The 15,714-nt window shown below is 52.9% G+C and overlaps 1 long non-coding RNA gene across 1 annotated transcript; it reads right to left on the bottom strand.

Moving 5' to 3' along the window:
• Positions 1 to 309: 309 nt before the first annotated feature.
• On the bottom strand, positions 310 to 14,578 carry LOC140515325 (uncharacterized). Its single transcript, XR_011970942.1, has 3 exons — positions 14,497 to 14,578; positions 13,264 to 13,406; positions 310 to 4,325 (listed from the first exon to the last, which is right to left on the bottom strand). It is a non-coding gene; the product is annotated as an uncharacterized lncRNA (long non-coding RNA).
• Positions 14,579 to 15,714: the final 1,136 nt, after the last annotated feature.

Here is a 15,714-nt window from a genome sequence, read left to right as displayed (position 1 = left end):
CCATCTGGGCTGTGGTCGGAGCCAGAAAGAAAGGAGGGCTCCAGGAAGGAGGAATCTGCAGGCAGGGAGTCTAGACCAGGGGCTCAGAGCAGCCAAAGTCCCAAGCTGTGTAGCCCAGGAGGCTTCTTTCCCTGCAGCCTGGTGGGGGTGGCTCTCAGGGGCCCAGGGCCCAGAGACTGGGAGTATGTGGGAAGGAAAAAGAGGGTGGCAGGGGGAGAAGGGGGGTGCAGGCCATGGAGGAGGCCCCAGAAGAATGCCAACGTACTCAACAATCACCATAGAAATTCATTATTTTTTTTGTTTTTGAGGTTTTTTTATTTTTAGAGGAAAGAATGTAGGCAACAACCCGATAACATTTCACATAATATACCCTCAATGAGCAATGATTGGGGGAGAGGTCAGAGAGGGTCCCATGAACCCCAGGGTTGTTGTGGCATCTTACAGGAGGCGGCTGGAGAGGGTGGTAGGCCAGAGATGGGTCCAAAAGGAAGGCCAAGGGGAAGGGAGGGTAAAGATGCAGCCAAAGGGGAGGGGCAGAGCAGCAGGAAGGAGGGGGATGCTCCAGGGCTTCCATGATGGGGATTAAATGGCCCCAGGTGGAATCTGAGATGAACCACCTTCCTCAGCTCCACTTTCATTCTTTTCCATGCCCACTGGGTGATCTTGAGAATCGAGATGCCACGGCAAGTTGCCAGGTCTTCCTTGACTGTTCCTAGTTGTGGAACCCTGGACACCCTCGGGGAGAGTGTGGGAGGGAGGATCAGTAGGTGCTTCTAGTGTGTCCTCCAGTGCTGCTGCCAGACGTGCCAGCATGCTTTCAGGGAGGGGACCACGTCTTCGGGCACGGGGCCTGGATCCACGTTCCTGTTGAGTGTCAGGGAGGGTTTGGGACTGGCTCTCTTGGACACCCATTCCACTTCTCCCTTCACCAGCACCAATAATGGATGTCAGAAGATGTTCGAAGTAGGCCAGGGGCTCATCAGAGTTGAACTCCTCAGCTGGAAAGACTCCTGCTCTTTCTTCTGCCCCAAGACCAAGTATTGTGACGAACAGGTTCGGGACAGCCTGACCCCCCCTGACATAGACGACTGGGGGTGGACTGCTTCTCCCCCTACCTTGTCCTCCACTCGGAACCCGGATGCCTTCTTGTTCACTCTGAAGCAATCTGGGATTGTCCTCCGGTTGTGGCTGGGATCCGGGTCTGCCATCATCCTTTCCTTCACTGCTGTCGTCAGGGGGCAGTTGAAAGGGTCTCAGTACAGTCTCCACATCCGAAGGAACAGGGTCTTCCTCCTGGGAGTTCATTCCCTCCCCTGCCCGAGGGCTGAGGGCAACAATTCAGAACAACCTGCCAGCCAGAATGGGTGATCTGATAGAGGGGCCCTCTGTGATGGAAATCCCAGAACTCTCCAGGGTTCTGCATTGTGACATGGTTAAAGGCTTAGCTTCCACCTGGCTCTAAGGCCTCAGTGCTTCCTTGCCCACTTCTGGGGCAGGACAGTGCCATCTCCATCTCCACAAAGGTACTTAGAAAACTTCAGGACATCCTTGTTAAACATACATTCCACTTTCCAGGTCTTGTAGCACTTGGTCTGAAGAGACTGATTTTCCATCCCCCGAACTGTGGCTTTTGGAAGGGTTGTGACTGACCCAGGGAAGGAGAGGACATAGGTTCTCTGGTCTCAGAATCCTCCTGGCTCAGGTTCAGCAGCCACAAGTTATCCCCCTTTGGATGGGGATTTTGGAAGACTCCCAGCCTGACATACTCCCTAGCTGGTCAAGACACTTCCCTGCTGCCTGCCTCAGTTTGACCATCTATAAATATGTAAAAGAAACAGCACCTCCTTCCCAGGGTGGTTGTGACAATCAATGACATCCTGTTTGTGAAGCATTGGGCATAGTGCCTGGCACACAGTTGGGCTTATAAAAATGTTAGCTATCACCATCTATCACAAAGACTCCCTGACCCAGCACATCCTCTCCACCACACCTGACCCAGGACGGTTCTTCCAGCCTTGGCCCGAAGCCCCCACAGCCCATCCCCCACTTCTAAAGACTTCTAGGAACTTTTCTGAGCCTCAACTGCCCCTGGATGACCCCCACATCCTGGGGCTCTCCTCCCAAACACTGAAAGCCCTCCATCTTCTGGGGTTCAGGTTCAGCCTCAGGTGCCTTTCTCATTCAAGCCACTCTCAGAAATAGAAGAACTGGGAGGGGAAGGGGGTTCCTGCCTGGTACCTTTCATGGCACATGAGGATGGCTGTGCTCAAAAACATCCAAGGCAGGGCAAAAGCTGCCTGTGTCTTTATGTCAGCTTCCAACATGTCCTCCCAGGAGGTTGAGAGGGAGTAGGAGCACTGGTCATCTCTAGAGCTGTTCCCTTTATATCATTTGGTACAAACCCCAGAGGTGTCTGCTGAGGAACCTGAGGCCACCTAGAGAGGGCAAGGCATTGGCCCAAGGTCACATGGCAGAGCACAGCTGAGCTTCCCAGTGCAGCAGTAGCCTTGCCTCTACACCAGCGAGGCTAGCTTCCCTGAGGAGCAAAGGGCCAAGCAGGCTGGTTCCCTCTGGATGGCATCTCAACCACAGCCAGGGCCTTGTCGTTACAACTTCTACACTTGCTGCACCTGCTTCTTCTGCCAGTCAGCCCTCTGTCCTCCCTACCCTCCTCCAGGGGTCACCAGGGCCTTGCACATTGCCAAGGCCAGTGAGTGGCCTTTCCAGCCTGCTCCACCTGAACAGCTGGAGCATCCACCACTCACTTTCCTTTTTCTTCAAACCCTCACTGACTCCCAGTTCCCTGCCCTGTCCTTCTGCCTCTCCTAGCCTCTGTGGGGGTCACTGCTCCCTTCTTGTCCTGGCTCCTACAAAGACATCCCCAGGCTCCTAGGAGCCCAGGTTAGGGCCCAGAAGGGATATTAGGAGTCAGTCTTGTCATAATCCATCTCTGAAGTTGTCTCAGAGGATGAGGTCTCTGGGTCCTGTCATTTGCCAGCAGAGGAAGCAAAGGCCAGAGGTGAAAATGTGTCCAAACAGCACTTTCTTCAGTAGAGCTGGACTCCAATCAAGCTGTTCTGCCCCAAAAGTCAGCAGGGCTTCCTCTGTGTCTCTCTGCAGGGTCTGGCCCCCACCCTGTGCCTACACTGTCCCTGGGGGCACTCCGCCACTCCCCAGGAAGACCTGTCATCCAGTCTCTCCCCTCTGGCTCAGACCTCCTCCCTGACCTTGGTAAGCCTCGAGCTGCAGTGTTCCCTCTCCAGAACCCAGCCATATCTGGGGTGCCTGCCCATCTTCCTGCCTTATTTCTGTGGCCAGACTCAGGCTGAGAAGCAGAGCAGACCTCAGAGTCCACCAGTCACCCGCTCTATACCCCTACGTTGGACAGAACAGGAACCAGAGGGAAACCAGAGCAGCAGTGGATTGCTCAGGGAGCCAAGAGTCCTGGCTCCCAAGCTGGTGACTTGACTGGCAATGACAGAAATCTCATTCATTTCACCTCCTCCAAGGAGGTCTCCCTGAGGTACCTCTCCTGCCTCTCTGAGCTCTTGCAATTCTTCTTTGTTCCTGACTATGGGAACTCAATTAGTTCCAATTCCTGTGGCATCACTTGGTGCCATTGGGGAGAGGGCTTTGGTACCATAGACCAGGCATGTCAAGCAGCTACTGGCGCCCCCTTGACCACTACTAATCTCCACTCGTGCTCCCATGGAAACAGCCCAGGTCCCTGAGCCTCAGGAACAGCTGTGAGTCCAGCCCTGGGTTGGCTGCTGAACCATGGAAGTAAGGTATCAATGGCTGGCTCAGTCAGGGCATCACCTGGAGCAGGTGCTTGAGCTCTCAGGGTTGGCATGAGGGACAGCCAGAGTGAGTGAAGGTAGCACAGCTGCTTACCCCAGGGCAGGGAAAGAGAGAGTGGTCAGCAGGCTCTGCCAGCAGGGTTCATGCGACTGGAACCCTACTCTCATGGAAGTACATGAAGGGAAGGCAAGGGAAGGGAAATATATGGCCCATTTCGGCATAGGGAAGAAAGCCTAGGTACCTTGGCCAGTTCCCTTGGCAGTGAGCGGAGGAGGCAGAAGGGGAAGCCTCTCTAGCCACGATGGGCAATGTGCAGTTTGAGGCCAACCCTCGTCGTCCATTCTGGGCCCCAGAAGGTGTAGGACACTCCAGCAATATGGAGCCCACTCAGCCCATCTACCTCACTGCAGTCATATGTAGTTGGGGGTGCAGGGAAGGTGGTGTTCTCCAGCTCTCCCAATCTTGTGCTCCCTGGACAATGCTGGCAGGTCAAAGGAAAATCCACTTTCTCAGGACACTGACCTCTAGAAAAAGACAAAGCACCATATCAGGAATTCATCAAGGGGCTGGACAAATTCCCCACACCCCAGGCTGGTCCCTAGCATGCCCACATGGTATTAAAGCAAGGAATTATGGTCTCCTTCAAAGAAACCTATCTCTGGGCAGGGGAGGTGCCCCTCACTGGTTCCCTGAAAGGGAAGCTGGCATAGGCCAGTGGACAAGGCCCACTGAGGACTGCTCCTGGGAGTCTGCTTCTGGGGAGGGGTCCTAGGATCACAGACTGGCAGAAGTGTAGAGTGGCCCCTGTAAACCTGTCAGTATAAACCTATTTTTCCAAAGAAGGGAACCTGATGCCCACAAGGGCAGAAAAGCCAGTGTTTCTAGGAAGTAGCAAGCAGGGCTGTGCCTGGATATGGCCTCCTGACTCCTGCCCCAACTGGTTATTAAGGTCTGACACTTGTGCCCCCTGCTGGGATGCAGAGAACTCACACAGGCCTTCACCAGCTGATTTCCCCTCCTTGGAAGAGCTGTTTGTAGAATAAAGGCTTAGACAGTCCTGGGTGCCACGAGACAGGGCAGGCTGATTCTGGGCCAGTTTCTCCTCAGAGCGAGCTTGAGGCTTATCTGCTCTGGCTGGGTCTGATTCCCCACCCTTCTTCCCCCTGGACCCCAGGCCCTAGTGTCTGATGTGCAGGCAGCTGATGGGATGGATCCTGGATGAGGAGTTGGCTGGGACCTTTCAAATCCATCAGTGAAAGCTCTTGTTTTGCAGAGAATGTTTCCCCCAGAGTTGTTTCCCCTAAGGCTCCCTTTCTCAGAGTTGGGTTGGGAGGGAGGGAGGAAGGGAGGGAGGTCGTTGAGTCTCTGTCAGGGCATCCCAAGGTAGGGCTATGAGAGGGCCTAGGCTCTCAAATAAGCCCTTTGGTGCCCCCTTCATGCCCACAGTTGATGACTCCCTCTACTCCACTTCCTAGATCCCTCTTGGTAAGGCCTGGAGAGGTCCACTTACCACAGTCCCCTTCACATACCATTTGGTCTGACTGAGAGAGGGGAAGAGAGGTTGTTGGGGAGGATGGTGGCTAGATCCTTTTCCTTCCTTCCCTCCTCCTAGCCTGGACAGGCCTCAGCCTTGAGACCCTGGGGATGGATAACCCATGCCCTTGGTGATCAGAAGCTGGGCTGAATTAATCCAGGGGGACAGACCCTCTTGGACTTCCCCCTCCCTTTGCCTCCATGCTGGGCCTGAGAGACAGAGCAGGACAGGCAGGAGTGTCTACACCCTCTGACTTCTTGGCTGCTCCTATCAAGTGGTTTTCCTCCAACCACCCTGTGGAGCAGAGCTGTGTTATCACCCTCCTTTGACAGGATAAGGAAAGGAAACTCAGGCCAGCAAGCCAGCAAGGAATCTCCCCTCCAGGCCAAAGGTCCTAAGGCAGTACCTGAGGTTGGCACAACCCTGAACTGATTGGGGCAGGTGTCTGGGTGGGGAGGAGAGAGAATTGCCATGGATGCCTCACTTGGGAATAGTAGTAGAACCTGAGGGTCAGAAGGTGGAAGCAGCTGGTACCAGGTCCCACAGTCAGTTACTGGCACAGCCAGAATTTGAATTCTGGGCTTTGGACTCCCAGGGCAGCTGGGGCTCTTTGTCCTACCTCAAACCTCCAGGACTGTCTGCTCCACCCCTTCCTAATCCCCAGATAATATCTCACATCTTTTTTGGACTTTAATAATGGCTTGAATTTGAATTAATTAATCAGAAGGAGAGCCTAGACCTGACAATCTCTTTGTTCTCTGAAGTAAACTCAGAAAATCCCTCTTCTTATGGCCTGAAGGCCAGATGGGGCTAACTTAGCATTCTTTAGGAGAATTTTAACATGGGAAACGATCTTGAATCATTTTTTCATATCTTCATATTTTTTGGATATATGCCATGTTATGGTATGTTAATGGTCAAGAAAACACAGATCATTACATGACATCATTTCAATTGAAACTGTCGACTCTGTTATCTTATGGTATTGACAACCTATCCAATTCAGAAATTCCTTTCTCATGGAAAGTTAAACACATATGGAGTCCATCAAGTTGAGGGACACAGACACCCTTGGACTGTCCTCAAACATATTCCAGACTGGTCCTTCCTGTGACATTCAGTCAGAAGTTTTTCTGGCTCCATGATCATAGAACTCCTAACTTTACGGGAATCAATGGTATGCATTCAGCCTGTTTGCCTTTTGGCACCAAACTTTCAGGTGGACACTCCCAACCCACTACCCTTGGGCTAGACATGGGAAGGGGCCAGGGGCTGATGGGCTGTTTTTCCCCTAGCGGGAGAACTTCATTCTGACCAGGTTCAGCAGAACTTGAGGGAGCCTCTTCTGGCCCTCCAACCAGCCCAAAACTTTCTCCTCCAAGGAGACCAAAGTTCCCCCAGTTCCCAGGACACGGCTCCAGCAGGAGGTCAGAAGCCCGAGGAGAGATTCGGGTGGGTCAGAGAAGCTGTCCTGGCTAGTGGGAGGCTCCTGGGGACGGGGCCAGGGAGAAAACCACCTTGGATAACCTGAGAGAATCGAACAGCTGATCTGGGTGTCAGTCTTGAATGGTGGTCCTGGGGTGAGGAAGAGTGCTAGTGTGGTGAAGCTGGTGGCTACTCCAGATAGGGAATCTTACTCAAAGCTCCAGGGAAGAAAAGAGTGCTTTTGGTGGCTCACAGACCAGAGTGCAGGCCAGGAGAGGATTAAACTCCTCTTGCTTGATTGTGCCTCTTTGGAGGAACTGAGAACTTACAGGTCCCTAGAAATATCTCAGAGAACAGATTCACAGAACCTCTGAAGCCTAGGGTAGTATCCACTACATTTTACAAAGAACTCAAAAGTCAAGTAACTGGCTGGGAAAATGCCCAAAAAAGGGAAAAAATAAGACTATAGAAGGTTACTTTCTCGGTGGAGAGTGGGTAGAGGAGAGATTGTGTGTGGGAGAGGTGGGAGAGGGAGAGAGAGACCTGGAATCAGGATATGTTGGAGGGAGCAGCAAGGACATTAGAGGGAGACAGAGACAGAGAAGGACAGAGACATGACAGAGAGAGAGAGAAACAAACACCCAAAGATAGGCAGAGGGACAGCAACAGGGACAGAAAGGGCAATGAGAGAGCAGCAGGAGGAGGAAGGTGTCTATTGAAAGTGCCCTCCCACTCCAGCCCCAGGCTCCAGACTTCTGATCCCCACTCCTGACCTTTCTGGGGTGCCCTCAGTTTCCTCAGCAGACACCTGTGGGGCTTGAACCAAATGATCTCCTGAGCCTATCTCTACAGCTGACCAATGCTCCTACTCCCTTTAGCCTCCCGGGAGGTCATGTTGGAAGCTGGCATAAAGACACGGATCGTCCCCCATCAGGCAGCTTTTACCCTGCCTTGCATGTGTTTGGGCACAGCCATCCTCATGTGCCGTGAGAGGCACCAGGTAGGAACCCCCTTCCCCTCCCAGTTCTTCTATTTCTGAGTGGCTTGAATGAGAAAGGCACCTGAGGCTGAACCTGAGCCCCAGAAGATGGAGGGCTTTCAGTGTTTGGGAGGAGAGCCCCAGGATGTGGTGGTCAGCCAGGGGCAGTTGAGGCTCAGAAAAGTTCCTAGAAGTCTTTAGAAGTGGGGGATGGGCTGTGGGTGCTTTGGGCCAAGGCTGGAAGGACCATCCTGGGTCAGATTTGGTGGAGAGGGTGTGCTGGGTCAGGGAGTCTTTGTGATAGATAGTGATAGCTAACATTTTATAACCCCTATATGTGCCATGCACCATGCCCAATGCTTCACAAACAGGATCCCATTGATCATTACAAACATACTGGGAAGGAGGTGCTATTTGATCATACTTACAGATGGTCAAACTGAGGCAGGCAGCAGGAAAGTGACTTGGCCAGCTAGGGAGTGTGTGAAGCTGGGAGCCTTCCTGAGCTCCTATCCCAAGAGGGATAACCTGTGGCCTCTGAGCCTGAGCCAAGCAGAGTCTGGGACCAGAGAAAAACTGCCCCCCCCTTCCCTGGATCAGTCACAGCCCTACCAAAAGCCACAGTTCAGGGGATGGAAAATCAGCCTCTTCTCATGAGGTGCTACAACACCTGGAGAGAGCAGTGTGTGTTTAATAGGGATGTCCTTCTGAAATTTTCTAAGTACCTTTGTGGAGATGGACATGGCACTGTCCTGCAGCAGATGTGGGTAGGACAGCACTGAGGTCCCAGAGCCAGGTGGGGGCTAGGCCTTTAAGCATGTCACAATGCAGAACCCTGGAGAGTACTGGGGTGGCCATCACAGAGGGCACCTACATCAAATCACCCATCCTAGCTGGCAGCCTGTTCTGAATTGTTGCTGTCAGCCCTTGGGCAGGGGAGGTAACGAACTCCCAGGAAGAGGAACCTGTTCCTTTGGATGAAGAGCCCATACTGAGATCCTATCAACTGCCCCCTGGTGAGAGCAGTGTAGGAAGGGATGATGGCAGACCTGGATGCCAGCCACCACCAGGGGACCAACCTAGAATGCTTCAGGGACAACTAAAAGGCATCAGGTTTCCCAGTGGAGGACAATGGAGGGGGAGAACCAACCCACCCCCCATCATCTATGTCAGAGCAGATCATATCTGCCCTAACCAACTCATCACAATATGGGTGGAGGAGGGGACAAGAGAGCACCAGCCTTTCCAACGCTTAAGGTCAATGCCAACCAGCCCCAGTCCTATTCCAAACATCTTCTAGCAGCCTTTGTTGTGGAATGGCGGTGCCAGGGATCAGGTCCCAAGCCATCCCTGACAGTCATCAGGGTCGAGGATCCAGAGCCCATGGTCTAAGACAGCAGTCCCTCCCTGAAAGCACTCTGGCATGACTGGCAGCAGCACTGTAAGGCACATCAGCAGGACCGAACTGTCCTCCCTCCCACACTCTCCTGGAGGACACCCAGGGATCCACAACAAGGAACAGCCAAGGAAGGCCTGGCAACCTGCCCTGGCACGTCCATTCTCAAGATCACCCAGTGGGCATGGGAGAGAATGGAAGAGAAGCTGAGGAAGGTGGTCCATCTCAGATGCCAGAAGGAGCCCTTTAGTCTGGCCATGGAAGCCCTGGCGCCACCCCACCCCCCTTCCTGCTGCTCTGCCCTTCCCCTTTCTCTGCATCCTTACCCTCCCTTCCCCTTGGCCTTCCTTTTGGACCCATCCCTGGCCCCTCAATCATCACCCACTCCAGCAGCCCTCCCCAAGATGTCACAACAACCCTGGGGTCCATGGGACCCTCCCTAACCTCACCCCCAAACATTGTTCATTGAGGATTTATTATATGAATTGTTATCATTATTTCCTCTAAAAATAAAAAAAACTCAAAAACAAAAAAAATAATGAACTTCGATGGTGATTGTTGAGTACGTTGGCATTCTTCTGGGGCCTCCTCCATGGCCTGCACCCCCCTTCTCCCCCTGCCACCCTCTTTTTCCTTCCCACATACTCCCAGTCTCTGGGCCCTGGGCCCCTGAGAGCCACCCCCACCAGGCTGCAGGGAAAGAAGCCTCCTGGGCTACACAGCTTGGGACTTTGGCTGCTCTGGGGCCCTGGTCTAGACTCCCTGCCTGCAGATTCCTCCTTCCTGGAGCCCTCCTTTCTTTCTGGCTCCGACCACAGCCCAGATGGGCAGGGGGCAGGGGGCAGGGGGGAGAGTGCCTGCATGCCCAGGACCACAGGCAGTCTGGGGTGGCCACCACCTGGACTGGGTTCAGGTGCAGGTCCCAGGGTCACACAGAGAGTCTGTATTTGCTGAGTGTGAAGGGGAGGGAGACTCCCATGAGTGGAGGTCTAGATCAGGGCAGCCCAGCAGCAAGGGACTGGTTTCTTAGAGAAATTTCTCAGGGCAAGGCAGGCAACTGTCCTCCCTGCCTCTACTCTGGCCCAGAGCCTCAGAGGGGACTCTCAGACACTGAGAGCTGGGATGGTCCCTGCAGGCCAGAGACTCCAACAACCTCAGGTTTCACATGAGGAAAGAAGGGCCCAGGGAGCAAAGGACAATTGCCCAGGGAGTCAGAGACCTAGGCAAGACTGGAAGGTAGAGCCTCTGAATGCAGGTCCAGTGTACTCTCCACAGTCCCACAGGGTGATGGCTGTTTAGGCAGAGAGGGGAGGCAGAGGAGTCTGGATCTCAGGGAGGGGAACAGTGGGGCACCCATGCCAGAAGGATGTAGGTCTGGAAAACAGCCCTGCAGCCAGAAGGCTCTGCCCCAGAAGTCACCCACCCCACACCCTTTCTGGAATAAGTTAGCAGCAGCTTCACTCATGGGCATGAGCCAAGCCTGCCAGGGGAGTAGGGAAGCATCAGGGTTGGGGAAGGGAAATGGGGTACCATTGCCTTCTCCTCTCTGGTGCCTACCATGACTTGAGGTGAGGTGGGAAGGCTGCTCAGACTTGAGCATTTTATTTTTCATGAACGTGTCCTTGGATTTGTATCACAAGCCGTATTGGATCCCCTGGGGATAGCTAGCCATGTCTGCTCTAGAATACTGAACATTCAGTTCCCCTGCCTTGTAGCTAATCCAAGGGATAAAGGCTCTGTTAGCTAACCACTGACCCCCCCCCCCCGCCCCAGGCTTATGGTAGGTGGCCTGAGTAAACCAAGGGTGGCACACAGTCAGGAAAGACATTTTCTCCAGGACTGGGATGGAGAACTGTCCTGGCTTGAGCTGCTCTCAAGACCTTCAACATCCAGTAAGCACTCTGATGACCCAAGGTGACCAAAGTGTGTTGGAGAAACCATAGACCCAAGGAACCAGGCCTTAAGCCCCTCTAGATGGAAGTCAGCCCATCCTCAGACAGACAGACAGACAGACAGAGAGATAGACTTCAGGCCTAGAATGGAAGGCTCCCCAGCTTGGTAGGAACTGCCAACTGTGGGGAGTCCCTGGCACGGTTTTAGGGGACCCAGAGCCACCCTCTGCCCTGAGATTTGACACCACAGGGAACTTTAGCAGAGCCTGTCTAAATGATGCTGTCCCTTGACCTAGAAATTCAGTGATGTGGCATGTATGTCTCATTCAAGGTCCATTGGAACGAAAGGACAAGCAAGTCTGCCTGTGCAGAGGTTTCCAATAGCAGTGACTGTGGTTGTGAAAACTGCAAATACAGTTCTCCAGCAGGTGAAGACCTGACTGGGACATGTTGGCTACCACAGTCCTAGGAGGCAGTGCAGAAGTAGAACTGGAGGGACTGTCAGGAATTCTGGAGAGATAGAAAAGGCAGAAGAGGACAGGCCTGAAGCCAAGGCAGGTAAGTGTGCCCAGTTGTCCCCATGGGGAGGAAGGGGGAGCATAAGTCTGGGGCTTAGGGCTGGAGAGGGAGGGCATTGGAAACAGACAGGGAGGATAGGGGTGTCCACAAAACATGGAGGGGCAGAGCTCATGGACCCTAGAGGAATGTACCAGGGCCTTTTGCAGAAAGCAGAAAGGGTGGTCAGTACAGGGTCATGGGGCTGTGTGGCTTGGTGGCAGGTGGGCCCGCAGTGTTCCAACCCACAGACTGATTGGCCTGCCCTCAAAGGGCTTTGCTCCTGGGCCCTGCCAAGGGCCAGCCTGGGGGGCCTTGTCTGGGGACTGAGCTAAAGGTAATAATGGGGGTGAGGACGTCATTGGATGAGGGCACCATGGTGACCTGGCTGCCAAGCTAGCTGAGACTGAGGTCTCCTGGAGATATAGAGGCAAAGGAAGCCTATGCTCATGCCCAGGGTTCCTGATTCCCTTCCAGAGCCCTGCACCGTGAGAGGCAGCAAACCCAGCCCTGAGCCTGGCATGTCCTTGGGCCAGTCTAACACCCTCCTCAGGCAGAGGAGTTTTCCTTCAGGTACAGGAGGGTTCTTAACTCAGGGCCAGCTGGGGAGATTTCTGGGGGTCTGGGACCTGGGAGGTGGGCAATGTGTACCATGATCTGGGGATTTCTCTCACAGTGATGGTTTTCTTTGGAGTCCTCTGAGTTTGGTTTGAGGCAATAAGAAAGAGGATTCTGAGATGGGTAGATGGGGTGGTGGCTGGGTGTCATGAAGCAGCCTGGCTGCCAGAGGGGCCCATGTCACAGAACAGAACCAGAACCTGCTCACCCTTCTCCCTGTAAAATGACCCCTCCCCTTTAGGGCTGCCTGGCTGAGGGCTAAAGTTTCCCCAAGCTCTTAGGCAGCCCCTGTGGCACCATTCTCAACTTTTTCAAGGGTGCTGTGGAGCAGTCGCCAACTGGGGAAGGAGGGCCTTGGTTATTCCCTGAGCCAATCTTTCCCACCTTTTGGCACCCTCTGCCTCCTTTCTGGGAGGGCTAATTGTCTCCAGGAAAGCCCCTAAAGGGGATTCCAGGTTTCTAGTTTTCTTCCCTGCCCAGGTCAGGGCTGGTTTTTTGCCTGAAGGTACATTCTATGTGTCTCCACCTAAAATTTGTGTATATTCTAGGTGTCATTGATGCTGGAAGAGGCCCAGGGAATTGTCTGAGACCTGGTTTGGGGTGAGAGAGGGTAGACCTGCTGGCCACAGAAGAGAGACCCACAGTCCTGGGTACTGCTCTGGCTGGGGGCAGTAGTACAGTGGGTTGTGGAGGATGGGTTTTGGCCAAGTCTCTAAGACCTGGGCCAGACCTCCTTGTCCACCCTTCCTTGCTCCTCTCCCTTGGAAGACCAAGGACCTTCAGGGTCTCTGCTTCACTTCCCACCTTGTGACCATCCATGTCACAATAGTCTATGTCATGGCAACATTCTGTTTCCTCCCTCCTCAGGGGAAGGCATCTCTGTCTCAGGAGGGTGCTGCTGGACAGGCCTGAAAGGGGTCATAGATGGTGAGGGAATGAGTAGAGTCCCTTCTCTTCCAGGCCACCCTCAGCTCAATCCAGTATCAGTGAATCATGCTGAGACCTGCGTGCATGTCTGTCCTCCTGGCTGGGGGTGGACCTGGCTTGCCATGGCGTGGCTTACCTGTTTCTGGACACTCAAGGCAGGGATGGAGCTGACTCAGGCAAAGCCACAACCTAAGGGCAATGGATGGGTGGTTTCTTTGGGTTTTCTCTGTCTGCCTCTTTCAGTGACCTGGAGAAGGGGTGGATGGGGTGCATGCTGTCCTGGGATGCAGCATGGGGAGAGAAAGGGAGAAAATTTTGAATTCAAATTCATGTGGAAATGAATGTTGAGAACTGAAAAATAAGTCACTTGCATATTAAAAAACAGGAGAGCTGGATTTTTAAAGTTTACCCATAATGAACCTGCTGAACTCTCAAGTAAATTCCAAGAAAGACTACTTTGACTTAAGCAGTTACATGACAAAGGCAGTATCAGAACAAAATCAATTACTTGTAAACAAAAGAAATAAGAAAAGGTAACAAAATTATTCTTAATCATAGATATGCATCACAAAAATGAAGTACATAAATAGAAATACAAAAAAAGAATGTTTTCCTAGGAGTTCTGTAAATTACATACACGCACACACAGACCAACATACACATATACACACACACACACATAAAGATACACACATAAATGTACATACACACAGATACACATATACGCACATACACACAGGCATACACATGCACAGAAATACATACACATACGCACACACAAACATACACACAGATACACACACATCCACACATACACACACTCATACACATATTACCACACATATACACAGACATACATACAAAAAGACACACACACACATAAAGACACACACACACACATACATTTGATGGAGAGGGTGTGTTAGGTCAGGGAATCTTTGTGCTGGATGGTGAAAGCTAACACTTTATAACCCCTACTGTGTTCCAGGCACTGTACCCAATGCTTCACAAACAGGATGACATTGATTGTTACAGCCACCCTGAGAGAGAGGCGCTGTTTCTTTTACATATTCACAGATGGTCAAACTGAGGCAGGCAGCAGGGAAGTGACTTGGACAGCTAGGGAGTATGTGAATCTGAGAGCCTTCCTGAGCCCCCATCCCAAGAGGGATAACTTGTGAACTCTGAACCTGAGCCAGGAGGAGACTGGGACCAGAGAAGCTCTGCCCCCTCCTTCCCTGGGTCAGTCACAGCCCTGCCAAAAGCCACAACTCAGGGGATAGAAAATCAGCCTCTTTTCATGAGGTGCTAGAAGACCTGGAGAGAGGAGTGTGTGTTTAACAGGGATATCCTGAAGTTTTCCAAGTACCTTTGTGGAGATGGACATGGCACTGTCCTGCCTGAGAGGTCAGCAGGGCAACACTGAGGCTCCAGAGACAAGTGGAGGCTAGGACTTGAAGGATGTCACAATGCAGCACCCAGGAGAGTTCTGGGGTTGTCATGACAGAGGGCCCCTACATGAGATCACCCATTCTGGCTGACAGGCTGGTCTGAATTGTTGCTGTCAGCCCTCGGGCAGCAGAGGGAATGAACTCCCAGAAGGAGGACCCTGTTCCTTTGGATGCCGAGCCGATACTGAGACCCCCTCAACTGCCCCCTGATGACAATAGTAAAGGAAGGCGTGATGGCAGACCTAGTCCACAGCCACCACCAAGGGACCATCCCGGAATACATCAGGGTCAACGAGATGGCATCCAGGATCCAAGTGATGGACAAGGAAGGGGGAGAAGAAGTCCACCCCCAGTCACCTATATCAGGGGGGATCAGGCCTTCCCTAACCTGTTCGTCACAATAATGGGCCTCGGAGCAGAAGGTGCAAGTGCCATTCCACCTGTGGAGCTCGATGTCAATGAGCCCCTGGCCTACTTCGAATATCTTCTAGCATCCATTCCTGGTGCTGCTGAAGGGAGAAGTGGAGTGGGTGTCCAAGAGGGATGCCCCCAGGACCACCCTGACTGTCATCAGGGACGTGGAGCCAGGACCCGCACTCGAAGACATGGTCCCCATCCTGAAAGCAAGCTGGCACATCTGGCAGTAGCAGTGGAGGTCACACCACCAACAGCCACTGATCCTCCCTCCAAAGCTCTCCCTGTGGATACCCAGAGATCTACCACCAGGAAAAGGCGAGGAAGACCTCGCAAACTGCCCTTGCCCCTCCATTCTCAAGATCACCCAGTGGACGTGGGACAGAACAAAAGAGGAGCTGAGGAAGGTGGTTCATCTCAGATGCCACAAGGGGTCGTTTAATCCCGACCATGGAAGCCCTGGAGCTCCCCCACTTCCTACTGCTCTGCCCCTTCCCTTTCTCTGCATCCTTACCCTCCCTTCCCCTTGGCCTTCCTTTTGGATCCATCTCTGGCCCCTCGGCCATCACCCACTCCAGCAGGCCCCCCCCAAGATGCCACAACAACACTGGGGTCCATGGGACCCTCTCTAAGCTCTCCCCCAAACACTGCTCATTGAGGATATATTCTTTGAAATTTTATGCAGTTGTTTCCTTATGTTGTTTTCTCGAAAAATTAAAAAA

The sequence above is a fragment of the Notamacropus eugenii genome, chromosome X (genome assembly GCF_028372415.1).
Source record: "Notamacropus eugenii isolate mMacEug1 chromosome X, mMacEug1.pri_v2, whole genome shotgun sequence".
Taxonomy (NCBI): Eukaryota; Metazoa; Chordata; class Mammalia; order Diprotodontia; family Macropodidae; genus Notamacropus; species Notamacropus eugenii.
The sequence above is the reverse complement of the archived record's forward strand: the minus strand, read 5'-3'. Positions and strand labels throughout refer to the sequence as shown.